Consider the following 19,177-nt stretch of genomic DNA (forward strand, 5'->3'; position numbering starts at 1 on the left):
CATGCCTACTGTGGAGCAATAAGACAGAAATACGACCCAATTCAGCAAAAGACACGAAGCATAAGACTGAATTATGTTTGTTTTTTTCGTCGTTCTGTCGCGGCATCATTTAAAGGTGAAATTCTAGCATTTGAAAGTGCGTAATGAAATTTTTTAGATGTAAATTGTGTTTTCAGCCCACCAGCTATCATTCCTGTAATGCGCGAGAATCCCCGCAGAAAAGTGTGGATATACGTGAAAGCCATAAACTTCGACTGCATCTCATTTTTTGGTGCTGGATTACGTTTGTATAGTAGAAGGCATTAAATTTGAGGTAGGAATTCGGGAGGGAATAACCCGGCTAAACTTGAGTTTCATATTCCCCTAAAAACTTATTTAGGATTTCCTCCTTTGCTCACGTTTGCTTCATGACGTTTAACTCAAACCGCACTAGGGAAACATGGCAGCAGATTTTCACTGTTAAAGTAGGCGTTTGACTTTATTTCAGGTTCTTGTTTTATGGCTATGTAATAAGAATTCATGGAAGATTGTTTTGATAGATACAAACTACGCACATGAACATTGAGGTATGTACATATGTACTTTATTCCTAGGAGCAGTTCCCATTTCAGCAAATATTTATGCCGATGCGGAGAATAAGTTTCGCATGGTACATTGGAATTTTTCTACATGCATACGATGTTTTTGGGCGATAAGCCTTATCGTGGTATAAAATTGACGAACTATTCTTTTATCAATACATTTCCGCTGTTCTTGGCGAAAATATGTTAATATGGTCGACTATTCCCCGTTTACCCTTCTGCAATAAATTTATGATGAATCAAACGAGGAATATTATGCAAACCATTGAGTATCAGTGATTTTGATTTTGACTCATCTGTTTTCTACGTCGGTGACTACTAATTTCTTACAACGTTGAACTCATAGGCCCATATCTTATTCTTGCGAGTAGCTATGCCGTGTTAATATTATCATCTCCGCAACTTAAAACATGTGATCAATTAGTCGAAATTAACTAAGACGCTCAAGTTACCCCAAAAACCCTTAAGAAGTGGTAAAATTGAGGGTGAAGGTCTCCTGTAAATACTGCTGCTTCACTATCATCAACTCATCTTTGCGACGTCTCTTCCGGGTATTCTGGCCTAAGGCAATAAGTAACCACCACCACCACATGACGAAGAATGATGGAGGAGACGCGCAAGCTTTTCAGAAAATCGTGGAAGGAGTTGAAGTGCATTAATGGTAACCGTCTGCGATGGCGCCTGGATATATGAGTTCTGTTTACGCTTTCAAAACCAGGACGAACCGAGGGGAAATTTGCCCTGTTAATTAACCCATAAACTGGACTGTATTGAAGGTTTTTTCCATTCATATTGGTGCCTAGGTTCGCGCTCCGATGTGCCGCCACATCACTCTGCCCCCAGCTGAAACCACGCGGGTTTAGCAAAGCAAACCGTCCGCGGGATCCCGCAAATGGGGGTCATCTGGGTAATCTGACGCTTCGCGGGCGCTCTTTCAAAGCGACAAGGACACCCACTTAGGTCCGAGTTTGAGTTTGAAAGAGTGCTCGCCTCGTTCCAGAACTTTAAAGGGGCGGTCGTGTGGTGGTTGCAGCGGCTTTCGAGGGGCGTCCACCCTGATGGGGACCTGGTCATACATCTTGAGATTCTTGGGGGTGTTGACCTCCAATGTCGCGTGTCTGGACGGTGGAGTCGGCCGCATCTTCAAAATCGCCGTCCCTAAGCAGACGCAGCATTCCCGAGTCGTTTAACCCTGCTCTGATGTCCAGATCAGGATCGGCGGGCAGGCGTAGATTCTCCCTTAAACCATCTCTGCTGGGCTGGCCGCGAACTCCTCTCGCTAAGCTGTATGGAGGCCGAGGAGGACGAAAGGCCAGGACCGCGTCCTCGACGGGTCGTCTCGGGCCATTAGAGCGGCCTTCAGCGTCCGGTGCCAACGTTTCGGCATTAGACTGTATATGGTCTGCAGTTGACCTATGCCTTTCGCTGGATTAAATGTTTCGATAAATATTCGATATTTTACAATTGAAAATTGCCGACAAAAGGACAATCCGACTAAATTGTACGCCTGACTTCTCGAATCTTAAGACACTTCGGCATAGTGGCCGTAATTTTATTAAAGCTGTTGTTTATTGTATGGTACTTTTCTTTTCCGTATGCAACTGTCCCTTCTGAAAAAAAAAACTGTTCTGATCGAGCGTACCACTTTTGCAACACAACAATTTTAAAGACTTCTCTTGTTTTGATTTCCAATTCATTGCATTTATATACATTAAACTATATTTTACAATTACGCTATAGTTTTTCTTTTGCTTTTTCACAGGTCGGCGGACGTGACTCGACTTTTTTGTCTTGTTGACACGCAAAACTGTCCACTGATGGCCCCAGTCTTATGTCAGACCGTCAACTGTATTTCTGCCACCATTGAATGCAGCGGCTTTGGGTCGATGCAATGATATAAAGTGCTATCTGCTATCAGGTCAAGTTTTAGAGCATCATCCATTATAATGCAGTTTTCCAGCGTATCGAAAACCGCATTATTATTATTCACATTCTTACTCTCTATTATTACCCTACCATATCAACGCCCGCCACCGCTGAACCGCAGGCCTTCCGACCTCAAGTCACCCGAGCGGCCCCCAATTGAACGTCGCCTCGCCGCCAAAACAGGTGTTCATATCAAGGCTATCCAGGTTCATATCCACCACGTCCGACGAAATTCTGGCCTATATCAGATGCAAAACTATCTCAACTTTGACACGTCTTTCATGTGTGAAGCTGACGAAGGATGGCTCTCCTGACCTAGTGATAGCTTCCTTGAAAGTGACATATCCCCACGACTTCGATGCTATTGTCCAATCTTTTTTTTGGCCACAGGGGGTCTTCGTTAAGCCTTATCAGATGACTAAGTTTCGTGAAAATTTCCGGCCCGCCCGCCTGCCTTGCCGAACTCTTTTACCAAAATGTAAGGGGTCTGAGGACCAAGCTGTCGGATTTCAAACTGTCTGCCTTAACATTCCAACATCATGTGATCTGCATTTCTGAAATCTGGCTGGATGACAGGATTTTAGATTATGAAGTCCTCGAAGGTTTGGAAAGATAACTGGGGGAGGAGCCTTAATAGCTGTTAAGTCCCCTCTCCGTGCCGAAATCATCTTCTCCTCCTCCTACGATTCTGTCCCCATACGTGTCTTTCCGCCAAACGTATGTTCCTTTATCATATCGTGTGTATATTTTCCCAGGCCATAGACCGCCTTCTCTGTACGAGATTTCTTCGACAGATTATCAGAGGTCCTAATCGTTTTGTTTCCCTTACTTCCTTTCATCCTTTTTGGCGACTTTAATCTTCCTATGCTCTCCTGGCCCATTACTCTTGGCCTTCCCTCCCTCCCTAATAACTCGACACACTCTTCCCTTGCTTTATCCACTTTCATGTAGACCTGTGGCGCCCTCCAGTTTAACCTTTCTAGAAACCACTTATATCGCACTCTTGACCTTGGCCTCTCTAACCTTGTCTTTCCCAATCCCTTCATGCTCCGTCTTATGTTGCCCGTGACGCCCATCATCTCGCTCTCAAGTTCGATGTTCAGATAGAGCCTACCAAGTTCAACTTTCGTAAAGCGAACTTCGAAGGTCTGAACTCAGCCCTGGGTCCCCTTCCGCTCTCCATTTACGTGTGACCAAGCACTCAACACTTTCTATACCATTTCATCTGATCTTCTTCGTTGTTACCTTCCCTCCTCTCCTAAGTGCTTACGCTCTTGCCCCGTCTGGTTCACCACTGAAGTTCATAAAAAACTACGTCAAAAAGAGATTGCGAGGAAGAAGTTCCTGTCTTCTAGAAACGATGCTGGCTTAGTTTTTTTCAAATCTCTATGTCCATCGGTCAAATCCTTAATACGTAAGTCCAGGAAATAATATTTGATCAGTGTGGAAGACTCACTAAAGCGCGGTAAACTGAAGCCTTTCTGATCCCACATTCCCAACTCCCGCTGCTCTGCCCAGTTATCCCCTCCGTCCATTAAATTCTCTGGCTTCTCAGCTAACTCCCCCCAACTATCTTGTGATTTACTCTGCCGCTATTTTTCGTCAGTCTATGTCCCCCTCCTCCCTCCAAATCCCTCCCGATAGTGGATGTCGCCTGCTCCGCATCGGCTGCCATTCCCCTTCTTACCCCTATCCTTGTCGAGCACCCCATTGGCAAACTTGATGCCAATGTTGGACCTGGCTACGATGGTCTTCCTAACCTCTTTATGCTCAAAACTGGTACGTCCATCTCCCTTCCCCTATCTCATATTTTCAACAAAAGCCTCGAGGAGAATCATTTTCCCGGCTTGTGGAAAGAGGCTCTCACCATCCTCCATACATGCTTGCCGAGAATTACCGTCTCATTTCTCTCCTCCCCTCCTGTTCCAAAATCCTGGAAAGATATGTCAGCGACTGGTTGTCCGTCCACTTTGGCCAACACATAGTGAAAGAGCAACATGGCTTCATTAAACGTAGGTCCACTACCACTACCTCCAACCTGCTTGACTTTACCAACTTTGTCGCCAAATCTCTAAATTCACGGCAAGAAGTGCATACCATTTACATTGACTTCGCTAAAGCTTTCGACACTGTAAATCACAAGATACTTCTATCCAAACTTTCGTCTCTAAACGTTCCCATACCACTTGTTTTATGGCTTGCCTCTTACCTTTCCAACCGATCCTGCCGCGTCTCTTTTGACGTCTGTACTTCTCGCTCCTTCCCTCCTTCCTCTGGCGTCCCACAGGGATCTATTCTGGGTTCCTTGTTATTTTTATTTTTTATTAACGACCTTCCTCCCCTTCTTTTTTGTCCCTGTTTGTTCTATGCAGACGACCTTAAGCTGTTTTTCGCTATATCGTCGCCTATGGACTGTGTTTCCCTTCAGAATAACCTGGACACTCTGTTTCGTTGGTGCTCGACTAATAGTTTAGCGCTACATGTTAGAAAGTGTCACTCTATGTGCTACTCCCACTTCTTTCTCTTTCTCTCTTAACGGACATTCCTTATACTGCTTAAATTCCACTCATGACCTCGGAGTCACTTTCGACAATAATCTCCGCTTTGACACCCATTGCCTCGATGTCACCAATCGAGCAGCAAAATTGTTAGGTTCTATACTTCGCTCCTCCTCTGACTTTGACTCCATCCAACTCTCCTTAGCTCTCCTCAATTCCCTCGTGAGGAATACCCTCGAGTATTGCTCCATGATCTGGTATCTCTCCCGTCTTGCCCTTGAAAATGTGCAACGTAAATTCACCACTTCCCCTTTCTTTAAGAAAAGCCTCCCTCGTGTGGACTACCCCTCCCGCCTCCGCTTTCTGAACCTTCCCTCCCTACAACAGCGTATATCCTATCTAGATCTATGTACATTTTTTAAACATTTCTTGACTCTGATGGACTGCTCCGTCGCCGACGACATCACCTGCCATTCTGTGTCTTATAACACACGTAGCGCAGGCATTGTCAACGTGCCCTTCGCAGAGCTCGAAGTCTACTTTCATTCCCCGATTCCTAGGCTTTGCCGAAATTACAACGCAGAACAGCTTGGTCCTTTGAACCTCTCTACTTTAAGTAATTTTAAAGGTAGGAAAATTTTTCGCTTTCTCCTCCTCCTGAGGACAATAATTAATCGGAGTTTTCTATTTGCTGTCCGTTAAATTAAAAAAATAAATAAATATCTTTGATCTTCTGCACAGATACTCGTGACTTATTCCTCCTAAACAACGTATTCACTTGAGTGAACACAGTATTCAAGTCGACCGGGTTGAATTTATTCCTCCTTTGGGAGCTCACCTCATTTCATAATAACCGCGAATGATTTTTCGCCTAGCTTTAAGCAACGATTTGAGCCTTGCATCATACTGGTAATCCTCCTGGTAGATAGTATTCACGTACGTGAGAAGGATGCTTTTCAATTTGCTCAACGGTTTTATAGCTGGAGTGGCATCCTTTCATATTGTTTAGAGATTTGATCTTGGGGACTATTTGCTCAATGGTGTGACTTTAAATGGAGAATATAGTGAATTACCACCTCGTTTATCAGGTTCTTTCCACTGGGCGCCACTAGGGCGTCGATTCTTCCTTCACAAGAGATTGCTCCCCACATCCCCGAACAAACTTTTCTTAAAATTTTTTTTTTCAAATTATCTTTTTGAATTTCACCAGGTTTCGAGTTTCATGGCATCCACTCGAACTTCTTTTTTATCATACAATATATTTATTAAGGTAGCGCTACCATAAGGACGAGTCTGTAGTTTCAGTTCATCTAAAATTTAGTCTTGCGTCCGCTAGACATAAACCCAGATTTCCTTCTCTAAGCAGTGGAAATAGAATACAAGAGATTTTCAAACATTCAAAGTTTTTAAATTGGGGCCTATAGATTTGCCTAAAACGACACTGGTGACTCAAAAGGATCCCAGCACCCCCCCCCCCCCCCCCCCCCCCATCACAGTTTCGCCCATCGTTTCTGAAAGATTCGAAATCCTTGTACGTTAAGGAATGCCTCCGATTGAGGTGGGTTTCTGAAATGAAAACAATACCAGGCTTTTATCTGGCAGTTGATCCCTATTATGGAATTGACGTTAGTCGCAATGATCTGAAGACCTTTTCCTGGTCCGACAGTGTAATGCTGTTGATTTGGGTCGCATGTGAGTGTGTTTCCTTTTGCAGATCTTTACATATGTGAATCGTCGATACTGCTCTTCGTCCCTAGTTGCGGCTTCTCGGCATTCTCTTGGTGATCTAATGCTGCAGGAGGACTCACCCTTTTTACTGCTCAATTATTTATTCACTACGTATTTATCACGACACTTTGTCGTAGATGCTCACTCTACGAGAGTCATGAACCGAATCGAGTTTTGGGGTTGCGCTGGCAGTTTGGCCATCGATATATTCTGCGAACTGAATATTTTTCTCTTCCAGTAGTATTTGTGAATTAGGGGTGGATTTTAAGGTTTTTGTGTGAAACATAAGGTTTTATTTGGATTAAAAAATCGTTGGCGCAACATATTGGATCAGGGCCTTGAAGTGTGATAGAGCACTTCCTTAAAGGCCGTAACAGTACACTACAGTACATTATAAGAGGCAATGTGGTCACCATTGCGCTTAGTTTGACCATAATGGTATCGCCGTCCCATAGGTCGTTAGTCAATACAGCCTTGAGGCCTTCTGAAATCGCCATGCAGGAGCGGGATTTGGCACATCCGTTTGCATACAATAAGTTAGCATGCCGGTATAGTTTATAGATTTCCGCTCCAACTACCAATGGTTCTTGTATGAAGAATATAATATGCTGCAGCCATTGATCCAACGGACGACGATTAATGCAGTGGCCGCTATATCATCATCATCAACGGCGCAACAACCGATATCCGGTCTAGGCCTGCCTTAATAAGGAACTCCAAACATCCCGGTTTGGCGCCGAGGTCCATCAATTCGATATCCCAAAAAGCTGTCTGGCGTCCTGGCCTACGCCATCGTTCCATTTTAGGCAGGATCTGCCTCGTCTTCTTTTTCTACCAGAGATATTGCCCTTATAGACTTTCCGGGCTGGATCATCCTCATCCATACGGATTAAGTGACCCGCCCACCATAAAATACTGAGCCGGATTTTATCCACAACCGGACGGTGATGGTATCGCTCATAGATTTCGTCGTTATGTAGGCTACGGAATCGTCCATCCTCATGTAGGGGGCCAAAAATTCTTCGGAGGATTCTTCTCTCGAACGCGGCCAAGAGTTCGCAATTCTTCTTGCTAAGAACCCGATTCTCCGAGGAATACATGAGGACTGACAAGATCATAGTCTTGTACAGTAAGAGCTTTGACCCTATGGTGAGACGTTTCGAGCGGAACAGTCTTTGTAGGCTGAAATAGGTTCTGTTGGCTGATAACAACCGTGCGCGTATTTCATCATCGTAGCTGTTACCGGTTGTGATTTTCGACCCTAGATAGGAGAAATTGTCAACGGTCTCAAAGTTGTATTCCCCTATCCTTATTCTTGTTCGTGCTTGTGTTTGACCAGTGCGGTTTGATGTTGTTGGTTGATTCGTCTTCGGTGCTGACGTTGCCACCATATATTTTGTCTTGCCTTCATTGATGTGGAGCCCAAGATCTCGCGCCCGTTGCCGCCTGCTCGATCTGGGTGAAGGCAGTTTGTACATCGCGGGTGGTTCTTCCCATGATGTAAATATCGTCAGCATAGGCCAGCAGTTGGGTGGACTTAAAGAGGATCGTACCTCTCACATTCACCTTAGCATCACGGATCACTTTCTCGAAGGCCAGGTTAAAGAGGACGCATGATAGGGCATCCCCTTGTCGAAGACCGTGTTGATGTGGAATGGTCTTGAGAGTGATCCTGCTGCTTTTATCTGGATTCGCATATTGGTCAGGGTCAGCCTAGTCAATCTTATTAATTTCGTGGGGATACCGAATTCTCTCAGAGAGTTTTACCCTGGCTTCAGTACTTTAATACCGTTACCGCTTGCCCCATATATAGTTGAGAGAGGAGCAATATTACCTGAGTTAATCGTTCAGAGTTTCATCTGCAAAACTTAACCGTAAGTAAATTAACAGTATATACCTGCCGAGTCAAAGCCAAGCTTAATTCTTGCGAAGATGCAGTGCTTACAAGTAAGAGTGCTATTTTCTTTAATGCTCAGTATGTTAATATAAGATAGATTGGTATCGTCCTACAAGACCCGGTCATCGTCTTTTAAACCCCTCCAAATGAAGATATGGCCATTGCTGGCCGATACTCATATCGAACGCGGACATCTTCATTTCGGATGTGATCAAGGCGTACTACGCTATTAGTCCAACGCAACGTCTTCGTCTCCATTACAGCAACATGCCATTCATTGCCTTTTATAGTTACGCAACACTTAGAACTAGGGTAACAGGGTAGACGACACTGCGGTAAATTTTAGATTTGAGACATTCTTTGATTCGTCGATCACAAAGAATGTTACTTCATCCAGGTTGCACTAATGCGCGAACCAATTTCATAACGCAGAGATACAGGGTGCGGCAGCACAACTTCCTTTTTTCAAAACTCAATAAAAACTATTGTATGCATCGGAAAATATTTATTTATTTTTTATAATGTAGGTACATGTCTAAAGTTTTTATTTACATTATTTTGAAGATCAGGTGTTAGGTGACGTCCCCCATTCTCCATACATTGCGTAAACCGATTTCTGGCGTTTGTCATGACTCCTGTTAACATAGCAGGTGTTATGTTGACAATTTTTTCTTGGATGTTGGTCTTCAAATCTTGTAGGGTTCTTGGACGGTTCACATAAACACGGGATTTCAAAAAACCCCATAGAAAAAAATCACAAGGGGACAGATCGGGAGAGCTTACCGGCCATTCCAAATCGCCTCTAATTGAGATAAGGCGCTCTGGAAAGTGTTCCCTCAAAACAGTCATCGATGCTCTTGAAGTGTGTGCTGTTGCATCGTCTTGTTGGAACCAAGTGTTCCCCAAATCCAAATTTTTTAGCCGTGGGAAAAAAAAATTCTGTAGCATGTTTACATACCAGTCCGAATTCACTGTCACTGTAACCTCATTTTCCTCAAAAAACCAGGGACCAATAATTCCAGCTGAGGAAATTGCACACCACACTGTGACTTTGGGTGAATGCAAAGGCTTTTGATGCAATTCTCGGGGGTTGGTGTCAGCCCAGTAGCGCATGTTTTGTTTGTTAACCGACCCACACAAATGAAAATGGGCTTCATCGCTAAAAAAAGACAATAGCACCCTCGGGAACGACATCAAGAAGAAGCTCACACGCGTTCATCTGAGAATTGAAGTCACGTTCTGAAAGTTCCTGCACTATCGCCATCTTATAGGGATGAAAATGAAGATCATCACGAAGAATTCTTCTCACAGAACGATCGAATAGTCCAAGGGCAGATGCGTGTTTGCGCGCAGAACGCCGTGGCGATCGCAACATTGACGCTCTCACTGCTTCAACGTTCTCAGGTGATCTAACGGGCCTAGGGACTCCAGTTCTTCCTTTTGTCGCACTTGCAGTTTGTCTGAATGTGGTGACCCATGTAACAATTTGCGGTCTGGGACGGGAGCCAACGGGTCTAAATTAAACCGATTCCGAAATGCACGCTGTGTTGCAATAACCGAACATCCGCTTGAAAAGTAAACCTCAACGACAAAGGCACGTTTCTCACTATTCCAACGCATGATGGCGACTGAACCATATCGGGACAAAACTTTACAGTATCCCGTCTTGAACGAGACCACTAGCGCTCCGCTATGACATCAACTAACTGAGTGGCGCGCATTTTAAAAAAGGAGGTTATGCTGCTGCACCCTGTATTTGCTCAGTTCTGGACAGGTCATTACCACTGAGACTGATTGTGCTGGTTTCGTTAGGATCACTGGTCCAAAAATTCAGTTTTATTCAGATTCGGCAGTTATTCCATTTTTGAGCAAATTGATCAGAACCAGCTTTGCTATGAAACGTCATGAAAGCATCAGCCCTATAGGAAGACGTTGGAAGTTTCATGTGACAGTGTCGATAACAAGAACATGGAGGAGTGGTGAGAGGGCACATCCTGGATGAGCATCGACAGAGACACAACGCACAATATGCCGCCAAACTTCGAGCTTTACTTTCCGAATCATTGTGAAGCAGTTAAACCCAGTGCATGAGTTCTTCCGACGCTAGGAGTTGCCGCAAAACATACCAAATGAATGTGTATTATGTCAGTAGTTGCACAGTACTTGACAAATCCGGTTTGATTCATGGGTATTTAAACGATGTGGCGAATATTGTTTTGAAGATCTTCATAGTATTAGGCAACAACCGGATCGGACGGTAATTTGAACGTTCTGCTGGACTACCTTTCTTTTCCATATTGGAACTGTGGTGCTTCCTTGTCAGTCAGATGGGGTTTTACCTTCCTGAATGACTTGATACAAGAACTCACTGAGCCATAGCGTTCAGTCCCCGTTCATTTCTTTCCAAAGCTCAGATGCGATGTTGTCAAGTCCTGTTGCATTTGATGTGTTTGATTGCTTTCTTAATTTCTGTCTCGATGGCAGGTGGAATTGCTACAAATGTCGGCAGTACTTGCGGAAATGCAGGATCATTCTTCTGTCGAAATCTGTTCGAAATACTCTCGACATCTATTCGTCGTGGCTCATTGATCGGTATGCAAAGTGCTGTTCTTGTCATTAACGCAACAGAAGTGTTCGATGTCTCTGCCTCGAGTATCAAGCTTATCATAAAGATCTTTGTAATGGACTGCTTTCCGATTCGCATTCTTGCATATTTGTTAATTAGCCAGCGTGTTATGGTTGTTAATCGTGCAAGTGAAATTATTCCTTTTTTTCCAAAATTACACCATTTAATGCGCACTTTCGCATTCTATGTCTGCGCTTTTAGGACCATTCCATCGAGTTTCTTGTAAAGCGCAGATATCAAAGCGCCTTTTCATAAGGATTCTTGTAAGTTTCTCTACCTTTCAAGTGAGGCTGTCAAGAACCCTTGCTCATTTCTAGACCCGTTTGAGTTGAAACTCCTAGAATTGTTCCCAGGCTTTAATCCGTTTTCTTGGTCGGTCTGTCGCGGGACTTGCCACCATGTGGGATCAGGTAGAATCCAGCATAGCGAAGTAACTCCAACTATGGTTTGTTTATTTGTTTCCCTGATGTCAGTATTTTATTTTTTATAATAGTTTACCTTGTCTGAAACTCGCCTACTTTATTTGGGCTTGGGACCTCGCTATATATATAAATTACATGGTGCAGTTGTTAGCAAAATTGCGAACTCATGGCCGCGTTCGAGAGAAGAATCCTCCGAAAAATGTTTGGCCCCCTTGTATGAGGATGGACGATTCCGTAGCCAATATAACGACGAAATCTGTGAGCCAAACCATGACCGTCAAGTTGTGGATAAAATCTGGCTTAATAGGTTACGGTGGACGAGTCACTTAATCCGTATGGATGAGGATGATTCAGCCCGGAAAGTCTATTAGGGCAATATCTATGGTAGAAAAAGAAGATGTTGCAGACCCTGCCTGAGATGGAGCGATGGTGTAGGTCAGGACGCCAGACAGCTTTTAGGGATATCGAATTGGTGGACCTCGGCGCAAAACCGAGATGTTTGGAGTTCCTTATTAAGGCAGGCCTAGACCGGATACCGTTTGTTGAGCCGTTGATAATGGTGAGTTGTCAACAGTGCTTCTATAATGAATGCTATTCAGTAAGTTGTTTTATATGAGTACTCCTTTTGAACCTTTTCCTCCTAACTCTCTGTGGAACTCGAACATTGATTAAAGAACATTGAAGGAATTGAAAATCACTCAAGATGGCAAGTTAGATTGAGCCAGCAGTTGCGTTAATTCTTCAGCTTCACGTTCATTTCCCTTTGACTGCATGCAAAACTCATGTTTTGTATTTCAAGTTTTGGTACGGTTCCATGCGCTCACTAAAAGATGCGTGATAAAGTTTGTTAATGGCATGAGATGGACTGAAGTGACACAGGGGATCCTTCCCTAGCATAAAGCGTCTAGTTTCCGATTTTCTGATTTGTAAATGAATTTAGAAAACTGGTCATCATCTCACGTTTCCAACCATCTAAGAGCTTTATCTCAAAAATTATCTAAAAATTTATTTTATGTTATTTTATGAAGTGGAGCTTTAAACTCGGCAAAATTGAATCCTGTGGAAACTGATTCTCTTATTCTAAAAGAAATGCAACCAAATTTTTCGAATAGTTAAGCGAAATTAGAATATTTTCTTCTTGATTCTTTTTTTGATCGACTTTGGAACGATTTTGTATATTTTATAACTCCATTCGGGCAAGGGAAACTTACTCCACCTTCCGAATTTCCCTGGGGATTCGCTAGGTTGAAAGGATTCGATAAACGGTGAAAGGATATATTGGAATCATTCCGTGCGAGACAAGTCATTGCGTCCGCTATTGTACTCCAAAGTTTGAATGGGTGATACGCACCATAAAACTTTTCTATTTTTCACTTGCTTTGAGGAGAAATCGAGAAACACGAACATTTTTTATTCCATTTAGGAATCTGAACTTATTGAGCTATCGTCAATGTGTTGCTTATACTTTTACGTGCGATGAGCGCGACTCACCACTATTCGACTCCCAATTGAATGTCCTTGAGCGCGTACCTTATGGCATACATTGGAAATTGTGATGCTGCATGCAAATCCAGCACGAGTTCCAGGATGCCGCTAGCATACAGAGGATCCTGAGATACAAATGTGTTTATGAAGCCAAGGTGGGTTATATTCCGAATACAGTTGTATTTCATTAGAGGGTTTTTGGAGATAACTATTCCCAAAAACGTGACTTGAAATCTTTCTCTATAACAACAGGAGCGAAAAGTGGAAAGAAGGTTGTGTGGTTGCCGTGTGATAATCTCAACTTTTGCTAGGAGTCAGTGCTGCCAAGTTGTGCAGTAGCGATCGGGGGTGTTATAATCAAGCACAATAACGAATTATATTAATGAATTAGTACATTCAGATTTTGTGCGTCCTTGAGGCCGCTAATATTTTGATATTTCATTGTTTTCACAACCATTTACATCCATGCTGAACATTATACTTGAAGTAACAGTTTTATTGTCATTTGCGATTACCAAGTTCTCTAAACCCTCAGTTCTTTCATTTATGTATATACTCTCCTTGTGATGAGGTTTTTAAAGTTGTTCTAGCAAGAACTTAATGAGGTACCTGTCTTTCTTAAGATGTACACGGTAACACTACTCTCCATCATTCTAAGCAGACAAGGTTCCTCCAACAGAGAAACAAAGTCAAAGCAGCAATGTCTACATATAAAGAACTTTCGGGATTCAAGGATATCGATGTAGCGTGCGGCACGTGAGGTCGTAAACCGGAAGAAAAAGTAAACAGGTGAATCCTTCGACTTGGTTGACTAACTAGCTTGCGAAATGTAAAACCTTCGACAAAAAAGTAAACGATTGTGTGTATAAGGAGTTGATTACTGTACTTTACAAGTCTAAATATTCTTTTTTCCAGTTTTTTCCTTTACTTTTCCGTAGGCAGTTATCTCGAAATGTACGGACCAAAGAACGAAAAAAACTTGGAGCTATTTAAGGATGAAAGAATTAATACCAAAGTGTCCGAAAGGGATCAACGTTTTTCATGTAATTTTCCGGGTCGGTGAGTATAGGAGGAAATTATACATTCAATGGGCGATATTCCTCTTGGAAGGTAGCAGATCGTATTTGCCTTTCTAAATTACCACAAATGTTTGAACATCTATGACAGGATTTTAGCATAGAAAACATCTAGAAGTTAAAAGGCGCAACATGCCCAGTGGGTAAATAAAATCGTTTTCCTAGTTCATTACTCCGGGGGATTCATTTGTGACTTTAATCAGTCTGAACTTCTAGGATATTTTTTTATCCTTTGATTGTGAATAATGCTCCTTTTAAAGGTTTTGTGGTAAAGAAAGTCGCACTATTAAATCAAGGGTTCATTTTTGAAAACTGCTCAACCGAAAAATTTGGAAAGAAAAAATATCTAATATGGGTATCAAAATAGCTTCCACACTGCTGCAAATGCTTTTAGCTCCACCCCTAATTTTGGTCATTTTTCAGGAATCAATCGGCCAGATTTAATGAATTTTTCAGAATTACGTGAAATGGGAAGTGTTTTAAGGTTTCGCGTAAAACAAAAACTTATTACTTTACTGCCTGTCTTCTGGAAGGGGGAAAGCTTCAAAAACTAGAGATGGCTCCTGCCAGACCTCACGTGGGACTCTTACTCATTAAAGCCACCTCCTTCTCGCTCCACTTTCACCGCGGGACTCCCATATGGTATTTCAGTGGCGCTGTATCAGAATGTATCCTACACTCGTGTTCACGTTCCTGCTCCTCACTCGTTCCTTTTCCCGCCTATGCTTCGGTTTCAGCATATGATTCATCATGTTTCTGGAGTGTGGTGGTTCCCAGTTGTAACTTGTAATGTGGCTCGAACCCTGGACATTGTTCTGTGGCATCTGAAATGTTCTGGCACCTTGGACAATATGGTGAATGGTTACGCCCGAATCGTTAGATCGGCCTTTCTGTCAATCGTTCCGCTACTTCTGCTATTCGGCGATAGTTTCACTCCGTTCTAACTGTCGCTGACGGGTAGATGGTTCTTCATTGAAATGTGCTCGTTGTCCTCTCGCCAGAAAATCAATTGAGGTCATCATTGCTGTTACGCAGGCCGTTTCATCGGATATTGTTCAATAGGCGAAACATGTTCGAAGTGCAGTTAGGCAATATACAGTTCCCATTTATACTCTGCGAGCGATAGGCCTGCGTTTTCCCGTCGAGACTTAATGCCATAAACTGTTTCATTGGCATAAATCTCGACCGCATTAAGAGGCGTGCAACAACCGTCTGCCCAATGTCGTTCGTGGAGCCTATGCTGACCGCGCCGGTACGGAAATCTAAGGTCAGTGCTCCATTATACTTAATAATCCGCAAAATTGGTCCTAAAACATACACTTGTGGAACTCCACATGATGTTTGGTAAGATTTAGGTCCTTCATCTGGATCGCAGCACCGAAGTCTATCTATTAAAAAGTCGGTAACGATGCGCACTTGGTACTCCGTCTCTTCAAAATTAATTAGAAACTCGCGGAATTGGAGGCATTCTTCATACGAAGCGGTACCACTGCAGAGGATCTGTCCTCATCGGAAGCGGCTTTAGCTATGTTAGCCACCAGGTTAGTCACAACGGTCGTAGATCTTTTCTTTCGAAATTCGAACTGATTTTCAGAGAGATCACCTTCTTTTCGGCAAACGGAAGTAATCTGTTGCCTATTATTCGTTCAAATAACTTGCCAGTATTATTTAGAAGGTATGTCGGTCTGTAGAATGATGGTTCATTCCGACGTTTGTCTGGCTTGAATTAGAATTAGCCTTTGCTTCTTCCATTCTTTGGGAAATGCTTTTTTCCTAAGACATGCGATAAATACCTATACATATTTGCCCAGGAGCATTACTTTCTGCTGCTTTCTCTACAGCTGCCAACTATCTTTTTACTGGCCAAGTTTGACCGACAATAATGCCGTTTATGCATATAAGATGTAAAGCAACCTGATTTGGGTGTTTTTGTTAATCTAGGTTAACATACCGTTTTCAGGAGCTAACCGTTCCCCATCATAGCTAACCTAATATCCACATAAAAAGGACATTTTCTATAAAAATCGATCGAGTTCCGGATAATCTACATATACATGTATCCATGTGCATAAATTTTCTAGATCGTTCGAAGGGATGCAGTTTCTTTCCGCAATTTAATATAAAATGATATTATCAATGCGAAATCTATTCACGTCCAAACCGTAATGGCTTGGCACACTTCACTGCACCGTTCCGACTATAGATAAGAAGATAGACGCATCTAGGGATATAAGCGAATACGTAAATACGGATATATACCCCAGCACATACAATAAACGCAAATGAAAGCAATTGTCTGGCAAGTGGGGAAACGTCTTTCTTCTCCAAGGATATATTGTTAGCACAAATCATCTTTTATCGCTCCAGTAACATAATTCCCGTTCATGGATGGGTTGTTCGCACACAAAAAGTACGTGTCATAGTTGTCATATTGTATTCGCTTACATCTACGTTCACATTGGATCCTACAGGAGCTGCAAAGATTGCCAAAGGCATTTCTACCGATGCGTTGTTCTGAATATCCAATTGATGGAATACGATAGGAGAGATGACAGCATTCTGGCGGAGCTCAAACCTTCTTATCTATTTGCCCTAAGCTCCACAGTGTTACGATTATTGTCCCGGACGTTGTGGCCTCTTTAGGTTTTGATGTTTTCCCCGTTCAGTGGTAGGGGTGTAGCGTGTCAAGGTGAAGTGTTACATGTAATACCTTTCTAATTTCCTTGATTTCAGGTATTGAGACTTCGATTTAAAACTACCATTTGGTTTAATTTAAATGTTATTTAGTCCCGTGCACTTTAGACTCTATTATTTAAGCTTTGAATCGAGGGTTATAGCTTATTATATTATATATATAAATATAATGTATAATAACTGCCTGTCGATGTATGAATGAGAAACGAAGTCTATAAGGCCAACAGTGGTCATTGCTTTACCAATTTAAAGCTTACGTCTCACTCTGGCCTCAAGGAACTATGAAGTAAATGAAGCATGAATATTGGAAAGAACATCATAGCCCGATACCACTGACCTCGGCTTGTTTGCTTTTCCAGACCCTACTACATTCCCGATCTCTGATACTGCCCAGGAAACATATTTGCCTTCGAATAATTCAAGCATCTTTCACTCCCTTCTTTCTGTAACACTTGCACATAAACCCTACAAGAATTGCCATTTCTGAATATAATGTATCTTTATTTCGTCAGCCCGTGTAGGAAGGTGGTTGCGTTCATAGGTCTTATTGCCTCTTTTGTTATTGACTGCTGTCGAGTTCGTTTACATTACTCATTGTACGGAACGATGTCCTTTTTCGCTTTGATATTCTCTCGCTATTTGCGTAAATATTTTGAGAATATGTACATAACTGACGACATAAATTTTCACTGACAAAGGTGATATGGGTAGATCTCGATAATCAGATTCTAAATAAATCATGGATTTACGCGAAAGGTAAAAGGAAAGTAAGTCTTATTGGTTTACGGCTCATGGGAGTTAGGTATATTCAAACATTGCTCAAGGATGTATTCATGTTGCCAATTTCTTAAGGAAAAAGGAATTTGTATTACTATAACTGATACCGGGAGGAAGATATAAATTTCAGATTCTCAGAATAAATATACGAAAACGTTCATCTACCCAACTCAAAGAGTGAACATGGTGTAGACTGCAAACGTTTGCTGTATTTAGAATAAGAAAACAGTTCTAAGAACTATGAAAGCTGAAGAGATTGTTGGTATTAGCAATCCGATAAGATACCGAGATAGACATACAATTAAAATTGATTAAGCATTACTGTTCGTGTTTTCAAATATTTCTAAAATTTTCTCTCCAAAACTAAAGACCAGTAACAGTTTAAGATAAACACATGTCGCAGAAGTTATCAGGAGGCTGTGTGGTTTGAATCTGCATCTTAACGGCGTCCTAATGCACACTAAAACCTACGCGCTATCTGCTTCCGGCCAAGCTCTTCAAATCCTTCCACAATTTTCCGAAAAGCATACCCTCCTTCGCCACTATTCTACATCACTTAATTCTAGGGTTACCCGTTGTCGTCCTTACTTAATATCTGATCTATCTTTGTTAATTATTGTTTTAAACCAGAATACTCCGATGACATGAAGCAGACATGAATTAATAAAAACTTGGACCTTTCGAGTAACATTGCCAATTAATGTCACAGAGACAATACTGGAGCAGAATCGTCTCAATCTGATGGCAATGTTGAGATATGTAGTTGCCTTTCCAAACTTTGAATAACAGTCATTCTGAGAACTTTGGTTTTGTTGGTGTTCAACTTCTGTCCAGCTCTGTTTACCTTCTTTTCCAAATTCAGAGCCATTTGGGCAAGGTCCATGATGAAATAACAAAAAAATGACAGACTCTATTGTATCCCTGCATAGGCTCCAGCTAAGGCAACGCGGAGAACACCGATAACAAGAAGAAAAAGTATCGGTGAGAATGTACTACCTTGGTGGACTTGGTACAACACGTGTCACTTTGCACCATCATATGTAGCTCCGATAATAGCTTTCCAATGTAGAGCTAGTGCAGGATAGGGATTTAATGATTTGGAGGACCTTAACGTGGTCGGTACAGGATGATCTAAAGCGGAAACCAGCCAAGCTTTCGTTGAGTATGAAAATGATTTAAGCTAATATCTTCAGTTTAGTATCAGTTTTCGCATTCAATGCGGTTGCCTTTCTTTCGAATCCTAACGGTTGTCTGCTTCTTCCACTCTCTGTGAGGAATTTCAGATTCCCAGCATTCACAAATAGTGGAAGCAACAACTCAGCAGAAACTGCAGGAGGAGGATCGAAAAGTTCCGCAGGAATATCCCTTCTATTTGGAGGAGCAGTCCGTAATCGAATGTTACGATGGCTAACCATATTGTCTACAAGAGGTATAGCCATTCAGAATCGTAGTGCCCACCTACAAAGC

Source organism: Hermetia illucens, chromosome 3 (genome assembly GCF_905115235.1).
Source record: "Hermetia illucens chromosome 3, iHerIll2.2.curated.20191125, whole genome shotgun sequence".
Classification (NCBI taxonomy): Eukaryota; Metazoa; Arthropoda; class Insecta; order Diptera; family Stratiomyidae; genus Hermetia; species Hermetia illucens.